Source organism: Pteropus alecto, unplaced genomic scaffold, assembly GCF_000325575.1.
Source record: "Pteropus alecto unplaced genomic scaffold, ASM32557v1 scaffold16, whole genome shotgun sequence".
NCBI lineage: Eukaryota > Metazoa > Chordata > Mammalia > Chiroptera > Pteropodidae > Pteropus > Pteropus alecto.
Genome location: NW_006438867.1, coordinates 6,765,525 through 6,782,447, shown reverse-complemented (window position 1 = coordinate 6,782,447; position 16,923 = coordinate 6,765,525). Strand labels below are relative to the sequence as shown.

At 45.6% G+C, this 16,923-nt stretch overlaps 1 protein-coding gene and 1 non-coding gene across 2 annotated transcripts in view; both read left to right on the top strand.

The window, feature by feature from the left end:
- SPATA13 (spermatogenesis associated 13) overlaps positions 1–16,923 on the top strand; it is a 295,901-nt gene that overhangs the window by 156,091 nt on the left and 122,887 nt on the right. The window lies entirely within an intron of this gene.
- On the top strand, positions 907–1,025 carry LOC112482935. Its single transcript, XR_003047450.1, has one exon. It is a non-coding gene; the product is annotated as a 5S ribosomal RNA (ribosomal RNA).

Sequence of the window (16,923 nt, the reverse complement as noted above, 5' to 3'; positions counted from 1 at the left end):
TTCATTCGTCTGTCAGTGGACACTTGGTTGCTTCCACCTCTTGCCTATTGTGAACAGGGCTGCTGTGAATATGGGTATCTGGTCGAGTTCCTACTTTTCATTCCCTCCTTTTTTAAAAGGTGAAGTCTTATATTTGCTGTTGTGTGTTTTTTGTTTTTTGTTTTTTGTTTTTTTACTAGGAGTCTAACATGCCTTTTTCACTGTGTCAGTCTTTTAATCAAGATCATTACCATTTCATTAGGGCTCTGATGATAGCTATGAGGGTCCGAGTGGTCCACTTCATCCCTGCCCCCCCCACGAACCCCATCTTTCATACACCATTTTACAGAGCAAGAGGGGTGCGTGTCTGTTTAGAAACACACGCATGCCTCGCATCATACTGGAAGTGCCCACAGAATTGTACGAAAAAAAGCTGAGGTACAGCTCAGTGACCTTAGGAATTTAATCAAGCCCAAGTTTCTCCTCAGTTGCTCTGCCTGCCAGGGCTCCTGGAGGAACACCTGACCTGAGCTACCTGGTTTAAATCCACACACCTACCTGGTTGTGGATTTGAAACGTTACCGTTTGTCATAGGATTGAGCAGAGGCCGAGACCAGAGGGAACTGGCTCGGTTAGAGAGTTGAACTGTGCAAGCAATGAGCTCAGCCTTCTCCTGCACCAGCCACTGTTTACACCATACACAAGGCTGGACTGAGCAAACACGTCAGATAAGCGAAAATCGCAAGCGCGAGCATTCTGTTCTAGCGTGAGTGTGTGTACAAAGAAGCTTGGAAAGCTGGAGGCGACTGGGGAGGGGTGGGTGGAGGGAAGGAAGGTCACGGAAGCTGTCGTCAACTTCTGAGAGCCACGTGGTTAGCATTCGTGGTTTCTACGAGCATTCTTACCAGTAGAGAAAGGCCCTTCCTGGTCTACGGCCATGCTACCCTGAACAAGCCCGATCCCATCTGATCTCGGAAGCTAAGCAGGGTCGGGCCTGGTTAGTACTTGGATGGGAGACCACCTAGGAAGACCAGTTGCTGTAGGATTGAAAAATAAAAAAAATAAGGGATTGTAAGCTGACAAGGTCCTTGCAATCTGTGAGGTCACCCAAGGGTCGCCTCACCTAAAAGAAAAAGAATAAGGAAAGAAAGAAATGCCTTTCCCAGCGTGCCACCGAGAGGGGGGCTGGGATTCAGCGACGGGGTCCGGCCTTGCTGGCATGTAAACTCAGTCCACAAACAAAGAAGAAGTAGAACGAGGGTTTGATGGTTAGATTGGACCCCTCGGTAAAATTATTTGTGACCAAGGAAGAGACTCAGAGAGCCACACGAGAGTCCGGGATTTAGGTTACCCTTTGGATCCTGAGGGCCCGGTGGAGGTGACATCAGTCTAGTCCTCGGCATGGTTAGGCCTGAACAATCGCCGGAACTGAGTTCTTGGGCTTCCTGTTTTGTGGAAATACTGAAACAGAAGAGAAAAAGAGCCCCTTTATGGTTTTCCATTTATATGACAACATAGAACATGCCATGTCAGTGTTATTGTGTAAATAAATTTTTCAGTAGCTACAAGTTAGCATTAGAATTTACCAGCAAAAGAGAAATCGCATCTATTTGTTGGGAAGGCGGGCGGAAGGAGATGGCCCCCTGAAACCAGCTGCCTTTGCATTAGAAGAGGAAGAGAATGTGGGCCGAGAGGAAGGAGGAAGACCAGGGGCTGAGGGAAGGCTCGTGTCTGTGCCCAGGGCACCTTCACGCTCTTGCCGTTTTCACATTACTGAGCTGCAGTATTTTTCCAATTCTGGGATTCGTCCCATTAGTTAGTCCACCAGAACCAGATAAAAGAAGACAGAACAGAGACTATCAGAACGCATGGCATGTGGTAAGGGGCAGCGTTGTTTGTAAATATTTTCCGTGCGTGTCTATGTCCGTGAATGTGTCCGCTGCTTTATAATGCAAAATGCATTTCTTCCTGTGGGTTGTGCTCAGAAGTTTGAGGAGCATTCTGACATTTCTCCTGCCTTCTGCTCCTGGACCTTCCCTTTCCGTCAGTGGGAATTTTGTGTCCAAATCTGGCAAATGTTAGACACTAAATAAATGGTACCTGGTCGATTCTGGGGGCTCGTTAACTTTCCGCCATCACCTTCAGGAATTGGGGTTTGCCCCAAGGACGTCCCTTAACTCCCAGCCTGTGTATCAGCTGTGGTGTAGTGGAAAGAATCCTGAATTTAGAGCTAAACACTTCGACTTGAATCTCAGATCAGCCACTTATCAGTCCTATGACCACAGATATGGTTGCTTAAAATCCTCTCGAAACCAAGCAAATCTTTTCCGGCCCAATTTATTCAATGAATGTTTATTAAACCCCTACTGAATACTGGGTATGATGCTAGCTAGGCACCAGGAATTCAAGAAACTTGCAGCCTGTGATACTGATAAACGCATCTAAAAGAACTAGGGGAAGAAAGATGAGGGGGATGCTTAATTCTCCTTGTAGAAAAGGCAGGATGTAATGTGTGAAGTGAGCCTTAAAAAAGGAATAGCTTTGAATTGCCAAGTGAAGAATTGCAAGACTGGCTTTTCAGGCAGAGAGACCACCAGAAGCAGGTGCCCGGCCCGGGGAAAGCTCCTGGCCTGGGCCCCGAAGGAGCATGCAGCCCTGGGTGGTGCCGAGATTGTAGGTAGATGAGTAGATGGATGGTCATGTCAGAAAGCGGTGAGTGAGAAGCACAGGCTGTGAGGGGAGGATCCAGGCCCTTTCTTCACCAGGTGGCTCAGCTCTCGAGTGTCCTCTCACTCCTCCTCACTCCCCACCATGGCTTCGGCCTCTTTGAACACTCCAAGTTTCCACTCCCATCACCAGGTGCACCCCTAGCTCCCACACATCCCTCGGTTAGCATCCTACAGATCTTACCTCCCGCCTGTCATCTAGAGAGCAGATGACAGCCTTGGTTACAGGTGAGCTGTCTTTAGCGTCTTTGGCATTTGAAGCCTATCGGGGTCTACATGTCTACTCTTCGGGGGGACTTGGTTCAGGCAGGATCTCCCTTTTTTGAAGACTTTCCAGACTTGCCCTGTATTAGTCAGAATTCTACAGAGAAACAGAATTAATAGGAAATAGGATACATTTGTTGAGAGAGAGAGATTGACATTTAAGGAACTGGCTCACGTGATAGTGGGGACTGGTGAACCCCAAACCTGTATGGCAGGCTGGAAACTAAAGCAGCATTTCTATGTTGCAGTCTTGACACCAAATTCCTTCTTCCTTGGGAAACGTTAATCTTAAACGTTGCTCTCAAATCTTCAACTGATTGGGTGAGGCCCACCCACATTCTGAAGGGTAATCTGCTTTACTCAAGATCTACTGATTTAAATTTTACTCACATCTTAAGAAAAAGATCTACATAGCAACATCTAGACTAATGTTTGCCCCAAAAGCTGGGCACCATGACCCAGCCAAACTGAAACCTAAAATTAACCACCTCACCCTCTCCCTGCCTCCCTGCCACCCCCCCCCCCACCACACACTAAAGAATTGACAAGTTCCCGTCTAGGTCTTCACTTATTTTAATTTGCTCTACCAGTAATCCTGGGACAAGATATAATTCTCATCATTTTACAGATGAGAACATGGAGATTCACATAGGTTGGGAGACTTGCCCCAAGTCATGCTGTTCTGGAGAAGGAAGCCAGGTCATGACCTCCAGATTCGGGGCGCTTCCCACAGTAGCACTTCAATGTCTGTGCCATGACTGTGATGGTGGGTTACTCGGCAGAGAGAAGCTTCATACTGGGTACACTGAGGCTTTAAACGCCAAACAGACCTTGATTTGGATTCCAGCTCTGCCAACACATTCAGCTGAGGACCTGGGGTTATTTATTTAAGCTCTCCATGCTTTAGTTTCCTTATTTATAAAAAGAAGCCAATACTAAACTTTCCCTAGGGTGGTTTTAACAATGAAATGAAATATGCAACAGAGTACCCAGTGCAGAACGATCACATGCAGGACAATAGTAATAGCAATAGCAACAAAAATGTTTAATTGTTCACAACCCATTTATTCAGAGAAAATGAAAATGTATTTACCTGGAAGTTCCATCTCTACCAAGATTTCATAATAAATGTTTCCAGTTGTGCATACGTATCTATACAATCCCAGATTATTCCATACTTTTAATAAATGATTTTACATGCCTGTTTATTATTTATCTTGCCGTTTCTAACACCTTCTCAGCTACTTGCATATACGTTTCTACTCGTTTATTATTTTTAAGTGAGCACCAAACGTTTATGTTTCTGGTAGTCTATCGTACATCTAATTTCCTTTGACAGTTTTTTTCATACTTAACCTCTGATTCTGTGGGGTTTTTGTTGTTTTTGTTGTTCTGTTTAACCTCCTGGAAGGCACGTTGTCGTGAGAGGGTGGGGTCTGGAGCTCAACGGTCCCAGGTCAAGTTCCAGCCATGGGTCATCTTGGGCAAATTGCCCACCTCCCTAGAGAGAGCTTGGTTTCTTCATCTGTTACATGAGACGGTTAGCAGTTCCTACCCCCTAGGGTTACTGTGAGGATTAAATGAGTTAAAACATGTAAATGCTTAAAACACAACCTGGCACATTGTAGGTATTACATATACATTTAATAGACATTATACTGTTTTTATTACCCTTTTAGTTTTTAACAATACTCAGCATTATATAAGCTCAACTAATTTCACGGATATCAATGAATGATATTGTGTGTGGCCTAGGAGAGGGGCGGCCGAGGGAAGAGAAGGGCGTGCAGCTGCAGAGACAGGTCCGGTTCTCAGGGGATGCGTGGCTCTGTAATGGTGGGGAGACCCGTTAGAAGTAGCACACCCGGCACAGCGAGATGCCTGCCCTCGGAAGGCCGGTCAGACGTGGCGGGGCTCAGGCGAGGACGTGGCTGGGACTCGGCTGCTCTCAGCACGTCACTGTGGCCACCAGCATCCCGCCACAGCTCCTGTCACGTCCGTAACCACCCCTCCTCCCCTGCCTCAGCGGACCCTGCGCACCACGGGGGAGGCCGAGTCTAGTCCATTTTCGCATCCCCAGCAGTCTGGCCGGCGGGAGTGCTGTGTCTGTTATGGGATAAGTCCATAAAAGTCCTCGAGCCTCCTAAGTCCCAGTCACTTGGCTTCTGCACATCCTCCCCGTGTGACCATCACCTGGGCTTACAGCACCTCGTCCTGCAACCAGGTCCTTGGCAGATGTGTACCAGAGATGGTGCCCAGGGCCTTTTGGAAATCGTGCAGTACCAGCTGTCTCTCCGTCTGGGTTACACTGTCTTCACACCCGACTTGTTCGTTCAGCAAGCTTCTATCAGTCACCTGCACAAGATGCTAGGGCTAAAACGACAAATGATTCCAAGTCCCTGTTTGGGGGGATTGGCACGTCCTGAGCCGGTTTTCAGTGTTCCTGGTTGAATGTTGATTATCTCTTTTCTTTCTCACTTTTACCTTTTAAGTCATAACTGTCCTTTTCATCTGCAACTTTCACGTATTTTCAACACACAAGGTCGTTGAATGGGATAAAGGCAAACGGGCAAAACACAAAGGGATACTGAAGATGCGTCTAAAAGAGTCCGGATCACCACGACGGATGTTCTCTGAGAGCGTGTCACCCTCTCTGGATGGTGTCCTCAATCTGACTTTATTTCATCTGCCTTTTTTCCACAAACATTAAATCGACATTATCACATTCCAGTGCATTGCAAACACGTTAGCGCTTTGGCAAACAAGCCTTAATGCCAGACTGGCCCCGGGTGCTTTTGGGATTTCCAAACAGGCCCTTGTGTGGTCCTTGGAGCGCTCTCCGATGTGTGAGCCATGTCACCCATCTGCCGTCCTGTCTTTGGGCTGCGAGGCCCGCGTCGCCAGGCTTCACGGCCACCAACACACGATCCTTTCGTGAACAGAACTCATCATATCGACAAGGAATAAATGATACAGCAATTGGTCTGTTAATATGGCAGAAAAGTGAAGAAGTTGACAATTTAGGACCAACCACGAATAAAACAAGCTCTTCAGATGGAGAAATCAGCGAAGGCAGTCAAGGCCACTTTCAACAGGAGGTATTCGGTAGAGAGAATGCTCTCCAGTATATTGCAGTAGAGTGTGGACATTTTCTGTAAAAGAAATCACAAATACCCTTTACATTGTCGAGTTGCAATTCGCTTTGTCTTTTAAGTCATATAGCGAGAGCACATTCTTCCTGGCCATCTATGCTGGAGAAGGGAGTCTACAAGAAGAGATAATTTTGAAATATTGTGGAGATCGTTGCCCAATAAAAATGGCTGGAAAGTAGCCTGGTGGGGGTCAGTGGAAAGAGGACAGAGTTTGAAATTCGTCCCTTGGGATTTGACTCTCAGCTCAGCCACTTCTACCTGCGTGAACTGGCAAAGCAAAGTGGAACGAAACATCTACCATTTATCAAACAAGTGCTATGTCATGAGGACATTTTGTATATGTTCTCACTTGGTTTTTGAAACGGCTCTGGATAGTGGGTACTGTTGTTATCCTCATTTTTTCAAGAGAACAGGCGAAGACAAGACCATGTGTTGTTGTGAGCAGCCGATGCTCTATTATATCACCTGTGGGAATGTAAATTGATATGACCATTTTGAAAAGATGCCCAGTGGTACCAATAAATAGGCCAACGCTGTGACCCAGCAGTGCCACGCCTGGCTGTACACCAAGTGGAAGCCCGATTTTTTCCCTACTAAAAGCATGTTCAAGAATGTTCATGGAAGCATAATTACCGATGGTAGGAGCAACCTAAGTGTTCATCGTATTGAAGTAGGACGTGGTACATTCAAACAGCGGAGAAGAATGAGCTACCATCACACAGGACATGGATGAACCTCACAGCCATGACATTAGGTAAAAGAAGTGATACTTTTTTAGGCACAAAAGAATCCATACTGCATGATTCAAAAACAAACGGAACTAATTTCTGGCGATAGTGGTTAGAATAATCTTTCCCCTTGGGGTGGTAGGCATTACTAACCAGTAGGGCACATGAGGACATCTTCCGAGGTGCTAGAATGTTCTATATTTTCATCAGCCTGGTGGTTACATTAATATTGTATTAGTTCTCTGTGATGCAAAAACAAATTACCACAAACTTAGTGGGTTAAGACATCACATATGTATTTTCTCTCAGTTTCCATGGATCAAGAGTCTGGGCACAGCTTAGCTAGGTCCTTGTCTCTGAGTTGCAATCAAGATGTGGGCCGGGCTGTGTTCTTATCTGGAAGTTTGATGGGGGAAGAACCAGCAGCCAGGCTCATTCAGGTTGTTGGCAGAATGACTTCTTCATGGCTGTATAACTGATAGCCCCAGGTTTTCGATGGCTATTGGCTGGAGATTGCCCCCAGGTCCTAGAGGCTGCTCACGGTTCCTTGCCACATGGGCTTCTCCAAGGTGGCCACTCGATTCGTCAGACCAGCAATGAGAGTCTCTCCTTCCGATTTGGTAAGGTGGGGGTCTTTAAAAAACATAACATAGTCATGGGAGTGACATCCTATCACCTTGGCCATGTTCTACTGGTTAGGTGAAAATCATAGATTCTGTCTGCACTCACTGGGAGTGGCTTACAGGAAGACACAGACACCAAAGGTGGGCATCAGTTTGGTTCATCCTAGGGTCTAACTCTCTCTCTGTCTCTCCCTCTCTGTCTCCCTCCCTCCTTCCCTACTTCCCTCTCTCTCTCTCTCTCTCTCTCTCCCTCTCCCACCCAACTATACATGTAAGATTTATGTACTGCACATTATCTAAATTATACTTCAATTTTTAAAATATGTGAGGCTCCGTCTGATGCCAAAACCTGTGCTCTCATTTTGAACATCAAATAAAAGGATGAAGGCAAAGCCCGAAGCGTCGTGACGATGGCGAGCCTTTTTCATTTTATTTCTTTTAAACATTACCAGTCTAATTCTGAAAAAAATATTCAGAGAGCAGCGTCTGTGTCTCAGACAGTGCAGTGCGGCCAAGAAGGTGCCAGAACCCTTCAGAACTCTTGATTTTCTAAGGGCGACTCTAGTTGACTTTGCTCAGTGTGTGCCTTTACCACTGTTCCCTTATTTGTCTAAGAATATGATTTTATTATGATAGTTCGTTTCCTTGGCGCATCCGTTTATTCTTCTGCCCTCGTTACCCAGGTCTAGAGGTTTACTCTAAATACTCCTTGGTTAATATTCTGATCTGTGAAGTAACCCTCCGTCTCCTTAACTTGTTCCTCATCATGCAGAGGCTACTTCTAAGTAAACAGTGAATCATCTCGTTCTCTCCCATCCATTCTTCTGCGCTTTTGTAGTCAGTGGGGGGTGGGGGGGGGAATAAAAAGAATTAACTTGGGTTTTGAAATGAAAGTGTTTGGTCAGAGCTGAAATTCAAAACTGGTCACACGATTCATCTCAAATTATAGTTGTGGGCTATGGTGGTTATTAGGAGTTTGCTTAGAATTTTGGAGTTGAAAAGAATTATTGTTTTAATAGGACTCATAAAAATCAGCCAAAAAGAACTGGCGGCCTGCCCAGACTGTAAGATCCCTAATTTTAGAAACTATTTTTTTTTAAAAAATTCCATTCTTCATTGTTCGTAATATACTTTTAAGTATATAACAATAACTAATAGTTTATTGTTATTGCCACTACTATTATTTTATTGAATACCTAGTACCTACTATGTACTTAGTATTGTGGGAGATCCTAAAGTAAATAAAAAAGAAAAAAGAAAAAAGAAAAAGAAATACTGCCCTTAAGGTCACAGTCTCTTTGATCGGTGCTAAAACAAACGAGTGTCTGACGTCTCCAGGTGCCACCGCATATAAGGTATTTAGTGGCACCCAAACCTCTGTACTGTATGATTCCAGCTATATGACGTTCTGGAAAAGGCAAAACTACAGCGATGGTAGAAAGATCATTGGTTGCCAGGGTTTGGGGGGGTGGGGATAGGACTGAACAGATGGAGCATGGGGGATGTTGAGGGCAGTGAAACTCTTCTGTATGATACTATGGTGCTGGATACCTGACATCTGCATTGGTCAAAACCCATAGAACCACGCAAAACCAAGACTAGCCCCTCGCGTAAGCCATAGGCTTTAGTTAATAATAATGCGTCAGTATCAACTCATCAATTGTAGCAAATGTGCCACACCGACACATGATATTAATAATAAGGGAAACTGCTGGGGAGTATGGGGGCATGTGGCGACTCTGTACTTCTTATTTTTCAAATTTTCAATTATAATTTACATATAATATTACATTAGTTTCAGATATTTAGATATTTATATACATTATTTTCAGATGTACAACATAGATATTTATATACATTACGAAGTAATCCCCCTGATAGCTCTGTACTTTCTGATCGATTTTTTTCTGTAATCCAAAAACTGCTCTAAAAAAGTCTATTAATTTACAAATATATACATTTACTGCCCTCAAGGAGCTCATAATCTCTTTGTCAGCACTGAAACTGAAGTATGTCTAAGGTCTTAGGGCATCACCGAATATGAAGTAATGAACCCCACTGAAGGAAGTCGGGGAAAGCTTCAGAGAAGAAGCGAACTCCAGGTGAGCCTTAGAGAGGACGCTGGGGTTCCCCAGGCAGACACGCATTTGCCCGTGCATGCACTCTTAGCAGCCGTTTGTAATGCACAGATCGGGCGACACTAAACCCTTGACAGCAGAGGTCCCCAGCCCCCGGACTGGGGACTGGTGCTGGTCAGTGGCCTGTTAGGAACCGGGCCGCACAGCAGGAGGTGAGTGGCGGGCGAGTGAACAAAGCTTCCTCTGTATTTGTATCTGTTCCCCAGCGCTAGCATCACCGCCTCAGCTCTGCTTCAGATCATCAGGCTTTAGGTTCTCATAGGAACACGGACCCTATTGTGAACTGCGCATGCGAGGGATCTAGGCTGCACGCTCTTTATGCGAACCTAATGCCTGATGACCTGACAAGGAGCTGAGGTGGGGATGCCAGCGCTGGGGAGCGGCTGCAAATACAAATTAACATTAGCAGAGAGTTCGGACTGCACAGAGACCATAATACATAATCAATTGCTTGCAGACTCCTATCATAACCCTATCAGTAAGTGGCAAGTGACAATTAAGCTGCATCTGGTGGCAGCCTTGATAGTGGCAGATGAGTTGATGAACTTTGATTATACAGCCGCATCTGGTGACAGGCTTTAAGTCAGACTCCAACACTTATTTTTTAGTCTGTGTGTGGCCCGCCCATTATTTTATTTACCACTTCTGTCTGCGCCCCTTTCCTGCACTGTGCCCTTGTCTCCGTCACAGTTTTGGTAAGCCCACAAGCTAACCCTAGCCCAAATGTATAAAAAACAAACATCACCGGAGAGCTTTGAAAATGGGGGAAGACTCAATGATGAGACAGCAGAAGACTCTCAAGACGGCCGACAAAAAGAAGGCTGCATTTAAAAGAAAATACCAAGAGTCCTACTTAAATTACGGTTCATTGCAACAGGGGATTCACGTTCTCCAAGCCCGCTTTGTGTAGTATGCCATGACCGGCTGTCCAACGAAGCCATGAAACCTTCAAAACTTCTTTGCCACGTAGAGACCACGCACCCTGCATTAGAAGACAAGCCTTTGGAGTTGTTCAAAAGAAAAAAACGGTGAACACGAAGAACAGAAGCAATTATCGAAGGCCGCCACTTCATCAGACGTGTCTGCACTGAGAGCATCATTCTTAGCGGCTAACCGCATTGCTGAGCTATCGGTGAATAGTCGATTGTGCCTGCTGCTAAGGACATCTGTCGTGAACTTTTAGGAGAGGCTGCAGTTCAGAAGGTGGCACGTGTTCCTCTTTCGGCTAGCACCATAGCTAGATGAATCAACGAAATAGCAGAGCACACTGAGGCACAGTTGTTAGAGGATTAATGAGTCACTCTGGTACGCAATCCAGGTTGACGAGTCTACCGATGTTCACGACAAGGCAATAATGCTTGTTTCTGTGCCATTTATTTTTCAGGAGGATGTGCACGAGGATATGTTATGTGCACTTTGTTGCCAGTCGACACCACGGTTACAGAACTATTCCAGTCTTTGAAGGATTACCTATCAGGAAAACCGAACTGCTCATTTTGTGTCTATATATGCACAGACGGAACCACTGCCATGACTGGACGGCTTTCCGGTTTCAGTACTCAGATCAAAGAGGTCACTTCTGAATGTGAGTCTGCTATGCACTGTCATCCATGGAGGAATGCTGGCTAGCCGGAAAATGTCACCTGAACTTCACAACGTTTTGCAGGTTGTGATTAAAACGATCGGCCACATTGAGGTACGTGCCCTTAACGCACGTCTGTTCACCCAGCTCTGTGAGGAGATAGACTCAGAGCACACGTGTCCTCTCTCATACACGGAGGTGAGAGGGCTTTCTATCGGTAGATCACTGGCCAGAGTTTCTGAGTTACGAGAACCACTCCAGAGATTTCTTTCAGAAAAACAGTCACCCACTGGCAGCACATTTCAGTGACACAGAATGGGTCGCAAAACTTGCTTACTTGTGTGACATATTCGACTTTCTTAACCAACTCTATCTGTCACTCCAGGGGAGAACGACAACTGTGTTCAAATCGGCAGATAAAGTGGTCTCATTCAAAGCCAATCTGGGATTATGGGGGCGACGAGTGAACACTGGGATTTTTGAACATTTGCAGAGATTTTGAAAGAGACTGAGCCAAGGCCTTCTTTCTCTCAGTCGGTGCACGATTACCTGTCTCAGCTTTCAAAAAGCGTTTGAGCATGACGCAGAGATTTTGAAAGAGACTGAGCCAGGACCTTCTTCCTCCCAGTTGGGGCACGATTACCTGTCTCAGCTTTCAAAAAGCATTTGAGCATGACTTCCCAACCACAAAAGACCCCCGAACTGGGAAGGAATGGATCCGTGACCCGTTTGTGAATAAGCCAGGTGAATCGACTTTGTCCATGCTGGAAGAGGATCAGCTGCTTGTGATCGCACATGACGGTGGCCCTAAAAGTATCTTTGAGACGACTTCAACTCTTCATTCATTCTGGATTAACGTCAAGGCAGAATATCCTGAGACTGCCACCGAAGCACTGAAAAGCCGGCTTCATTTCCAGCATCCTATCTTTGTGAAGCAGGGTTTTCTGCAGTGACAGCAACCAAATCGAGATTACGGAGTGGACTGGACATAAGACAGACACCCCGGGTGTCACTGTCTCCCATCGCCCCCAGAAGGGACCGACACGTTGCAGGAAAACGAGCTCAGGGCTCCCGCTGATTCTGCATCATGGCGAGCCGTATAATTATTTTATTACACATCGCAATGTAATAATAATAGAAATAAAGTGCACAAGAAATGTAATGCGCTTGAATCATCCTAAAACCATTACCCCTCCCCCACCTTGGTCCGCGGAAAATTTGTCATCCATGAAACCCCTCCCTGGTGCCAAAATAGTCGGGGACCGCTGCTTTACAGAGATCACCTCATGAGTCTCCGCCACAGCAAGGCGCATACTGTTATTTCTGTGCCACAGAGGAAGCAACTAAGGTTCAAAAGAGCTTATCCAAGGCCACTCGGCTAGTGAAAGGTGACAGGAAGACTCTATGCCAGAGCTGCCTGCCTCGGAAACCCATGCTCCGTCACCAAGGGGAGCGATCACATCTCACGTAGAGGATCAAGGGCATACTGTGTCGTGTCACGATGGAGGGATCAGAGTGAGAAACAGAAAGCAGCCCAGGACGGTGTCAGTCACTGCCATTTAATAAAGAAGGGCGGAGTTCAGTCACGGCTCGATCAAGGTCGAGGGAAAGACTGTGCTGGTGAGAACTGCTTCGGCCTCGTCAGGGCCTACTCTCCGTGCCGGGTTTTGCAGTTCAAAGCAGGGCTGAGGGTCTGAAAGAGCTTCCAGAAGCCCTTGGGAATCAGGCTGATGCAGAGACAGCCAATGGCTTTGTACGAATTCCGGTGGGTAGGCTAGAAAGCTGGGGACGCTGTTTTACTGACCATCCTCCTCTCTTCCTTATGGCTGGCCTGCCCATCACATTCCCTCCAGATCCAGGGCCCTGCAGACAGATGCTGAGCTGGCTCCCGGCCTGTGTCCTCCGTGCAGTCCCACCCTATCAGCCTCGACGCCCCATTCCTGGGCAAAGAGCAAGGAAAATGCTCTTCCCTCTTTGCCCAAATTCTTCGGTCTCTCCTTACCCTTCCCCCGATAGATACTTATCCACCAAAAGAATTTGACGAATACCAACAATCGCTCTTTCATCCGAGGAGGCTTGGAGTGACGTCCGCTCTAATAAACTGTAGAATAAAAGACAGCAGATTCTTCTTATCCGTTCTAATCAATGACGACGGCTACCATTTATTGAGCATTTAACTACGTGCCAGGCGCTAAGGAGAAAGTCACAGTGGAGTTAAGTCATTTCCCCAAAGCCACAGGGCTGGAGCGGAAGAGGCTCATGCCGTCCCAGGTCTTACCTTCTGCCTCGGGGGCAGCCGTGTGTCAGCCACCTCCCCTTCTCACCTTCTCAGCCAATTAAGAAACAGACAGACGGATAAAGATAAACATGTCCGTTTTATCATAGATAAAGTCGATTGGAAAATGTGACTTTAAGTCTGTGTGAAAAGTAGTCACTAATATTCCCTAAGTGTGCCCCCTTTACCCTCAGCCCGGTGTAGACCTTCAGTCACCCCACCCAGGTGACTGTCCTCTTCGAGGCAGAGACACTGAGCCCAGATTGCTCTCTGCAGTAGTCTGGGTGGAGAGGTTAGAAAAGAGTGACTCCTCTGTGCTTGTAGTAAATTACTCTTAAATTACTAATAAATGGGTCCATTCCATCCAGGTAGGACTCTCAGGTAACTCCTTCTTCAGCCGTAGAGGTTAGAGGCCAGGGCCAGAAGGGTTACTAGGCAGGAGTTCCTCAAAGGAAAAAAAAAAATTAAAATGAAGAGGAAGGAGTTTCCTTTCTGTATCTGTCAGCTCCAGCTGCCATGACAAAACACCACAGACTGGGAGGCTCCGACAATGGGAATGTAATTCTCACAGGAGGCTGGAAAGTCCAAGATCAAGGTGCTGGCAGATTTGGTTCCTGGAGATAACCCTCCTCCTGGCTTGCCAACTGCCACCTTCTCACTGTGTCCTCTCATGGCAAAAAGACAGAGAGAGGAAGTGTGATTTGGTCTCTCTTCCTAGTCTTACGAGGGCGCTAACCCCATCATGGGGCCCCACCCTTGCGACGCCATCTAAACCTACTTACCTTCCCCCAAGTCCTAAAACCATCTCATTGGGGATTCAGGCTTCAACATACGAATTGTGGGGGAGGGGGGAACACATTCGCCCATAGTTCTTTCCTCCCTTGTCCCTTCTCCTGAGAAGCCCCTGTGAAGTGGGACTTGCAGCCTGAATACTTTTCAGGCATGCTTTTTCAGAGCCTTGGAGGAACTCAGGAGCACCGCTTCCCTTGTGGTGTTTAAAAGCAGAAGCATGAAATCAAATCCTAGCCCCATTCTTTACTAGCTGTGTGACCCTAGGCAATGCATTCGGTGTCTCTGGGCTTTCTTTTCCCCAGGGCTGCTTTGTGGTTTACAGGAGATAATGAATGGAGAAGACATAGCCTGTTAAGTGCTCAATAAATATTAACGGAAAGACACATTGTAACTTTGGAGATGTTATTATGTGATAAAAAGTTGGCGAGAGGTGGTAGTGTTGATGACTGGCAGAAAGCACCAGTGATGTTCTAGTGCATCTTTGGTGAAGGCTGTAGGTTGGAGTTGAAGTTGCTAGTCAGGATTGGGCACCAGCAGATCATCCAGAGGAGAAAGTTCAAAGAAACCTTTGGAGGTTCCCCTCTGTGGGGAAGGACAGAATGCAGATGTCAGCTTTGTTTGCAGGGCAGTGGGTGCTGGCCCCTCCTGTGGGCAGAGAGGGGCCACTTAAGATTTAAGCTTTTTTCTAAGTCAGAGCTTCCCTGTGGAATGACAGAAGCCGAAGGAAACAGAGATCACTGGTCCAAATCTCTCATTTAATAGATTACAAAAGATCCAGAGAAGCTTGGCGATTTATCGACTCGCGCATAACTAGTGATGGTGCTGGGCTTAGAGCATCCAGGCTCTCCGCGTCAGACTTTTCTCTTGAACCGACAAGTAAATAATCTAAAACCAGAGATATCTTTTATTACAGGATCTCAAGATCCCCACTAAAATCCTGAAAAGTATATTTTTAAAAGAACAGGAAGTAATAATTATTAAGCACCTGTATGTACGAAGATGATACCAGAAGTCTTATATGAGCTAAAATTTTATATTTTCCAACCAATCCAGAGAGAGAGAGGTACCATTGCTTCCGTTTTCACAAAAGAGGAAGCTGAAACTCAGAAAGGTAAAGTTTTGCCCTGGGTCACAGGGAAGCAGATGCCTCTGGGCCATCTACAGAAATCTGTTCAGTTGCTGGCCAGGCCAATTTCCCTCAAGAACTTATTTTTTTAATAGTGTTTTCTTCACTAGAAAAAAACGTTTCATGTAAATAGTAATAATCGTTTCCAAGAAGGCAGAAATGATCCTTTGAGATAGATTTTTTAAAAAGAAAAAACAATACTTTCTTTTCAGATTTGTGCTCATTCTAAAGAGAAAATAAAACCTCTCAAATTTAGCCTTTAATATTCTTTTTTAACAATACTGAAATAGATTCGTTTTTAAACATTTATGCGAGCTTCATGCAGATTTTGTTATGTCAAGTAGAAATAAAATGGAATATTCACTATTAGCCTCTCGTGCTGTCTCTAAAATTTTCCATAGATATTTTTATAATTTTTTTTTGCTTGAAAAATACATGCTCAAAAAATATACACGATCATTGTCAAAACTGTGGAGAATTTCAGTAAAAATTCAAACAAAAAAATAAAAATTTGCCCACATTTCCACCGCCCAGAGATAATTACCATTAATATTTTGGTGTGTGCTTCATAGACTTTTTTAGAGTAGTTTTAGGCTTGCAGAAAAATTGAGTGCAAAGTATATATACTCTCTCAACACCTCCCCCGCCCCACACCTATTTCTCCTATTATCGAAATCTTATATCCGTGTGGAACATTTATTACAACCGATGAGCCAGTATCGATACATTATTATGAATGAGTTTACTAGGGTTCAGTTTGTGTTGTATATTCTGCAGGGTTTTACCAATGTATCCACTATTTATTTGTGCTTCATACAGAATAATTGTTTCACTCTTTAAAAGAGCATACATATATAAAATGAATTTTGACTTTTCGTTGGGTAATTAATAATTTTGTATGTTCTTTAGTTTAAAAATGGCGGTTGTTCTTCGATTACAAAATGCATATTTATATTAATAGTGCTGACACGTAATAGCCACTCAAATGAATCATCTAAAAACACTTTAAAAATGAATGTGTTTATTTTATGGATTCCATCAGTTGCATATCAGGAAACAATCACGGAACATTTGGGCCCCAGATCCTAGCGCAGAGGGGTTCGCTTGGCCTCTGGGGTTTTCATGTGAAATAATAATGATTGAGCTACACAGGAAAGTGATAGTTCTTTGAGTGGATTCACCCTTACAGTCCTCGGAAGACTTGCCCCAGGCCCTGGAGAAGCCTGTGAGTTTAAAAATCCTCACCTAACTTTTCCTTTTATCAAGAAAAAGGCAGCCACTGTGCCTTTGCCTAGAGTGAACTCCTCGCCCAGGCAGCGGTGGGGCGAATGGGCAGTGGGGGGCGGTTGCCCTGGTGACGCTGCGGCTCCACTCACCCTGGGCGAGGCTGGGGGAAGGTGGGGTAGTTGATGGGGTGGCCGCAGAGCCCGATTTAGCGGGCCCGGGCTAGGGGAGGTGGTATGCGGGAGTCGTCGGGGGTTGCTAGAAGGGAGCGGGGCTTGCGGGGGATGGGGGGAATATACTGCTTGAAATGGAGC